Source organism: Penaeus monodon, chromosome 15, assembly GCF_015228065.2.
Source record: "Penaeus monodon isolate SGIC_2016 chromosome 15, NSTDA_Pmon_1, whole genome shotgun sequence".
Lineage (NCBI taxonomy): Eukaryota > Metazoa > Arthropoda > Malacostraca > Decapoda > Penaeidae > Penaeus > Penaeus monodon.
In genome coordinates, this window is record NC_051400.1 from 24,479,183 (window position 1) to 24,480,461 (window position 1,279).

Below are 1,279 nucleotides of genomic sequence, written 5' to 3' on the forward strand. Positions count from 1 at the left end.
CATTCTCCTAGTCTTTCTTTTGGCAGAGTTTAAGGAAGATGTGGATATTGAAATAGGTAGATCAGTTTGATTTATTAAGGGAACTTTGTTAAAGATGCATTATTAAAAAATTGATATACAAAATGATAACATTTCTGGGAAAGAATAGTCATTGTTTTTAAAGGTATATGCAGGGTTAACCAGCTACCTTTTTTGTTTCAACCATATTTGTATTGCAAAAGGATACATATCAGGCTTTTCATTTATACATTGGGAATTGGTAGAAGGCAGGATTGTCAGTCACAGCTATTTTATGAACTTAGTAATGTGATAGTGATTTTCAAGTAAGGATTTTTCTTGAGGGAAAACTTTAACACCAATATATCTGACATTTTGATCCATCAGTTATATCTTGAGGTGCTCATATTATGAGTTTTTTTATGTGAGCTTCCCTGGATAGGAGACAGTTTCTTCACTTTCTTTTGCCCCTTTCTTAAAGGTGGGTAAACTCGTACCTGGTTGAACGATGTTTATAGCTTTTATGAATATTCATACTGAGGTAGGAAATGTGTATACTGATGGATATTTTTCACTTATTGAGTATTAGTAGCTGTTATAGGGCACATACTTCAGTTAATGCATGTGTGTGAAAATTGAATAAGTTTGCAAGCATGCATTTAATCACTTACTAAGGTTGCTTATTTAAATTTTGATTTGAAAGGACACAAATGTAATATGTCCTTATGCATTTGCAGTGATTGCATTTAATTGTTTGTTTGATAACTTTTTGATCTTTGCTACTCATGATTTTTGCTCCATATCAAACTAACTCTTGTGCCTCAGAAGCACCCACGAAGAAGTGTGTACTTTGTAATACTTTAACCAAATGTTTTTTATCCATTTTATCTCAGTATCCATAAGGTACTTAGAATGATGTACCAAGATGCTTTACTATGAAGTCAAAAGTGCAGCTAACATTTATGATATACAGTAAAATGATGAGACCCAAAAAGTTTGGCAGAACCTGGTAATCCAGGTGCCAATTTTTTGCCTCATTTCATTCTTTTGTGTGATGTCATTTTCCTTATGGGCATTAGTTCGTATTATATATGATGCAAGATTTTTGTGGGAAAATTTACACTTTAATAACAGTGACCTGCCATCAAAGAGTAATTATTTTTTGTTTTTTTGTAGTAACACTATCACCAGATTGTTACTCATTCAAATGCTTTGAGATTCGTTAGACTTACATTCTTCAGAGGATTTCATGTTGCTTGTTTCAATAAATGGTTCTGCCATT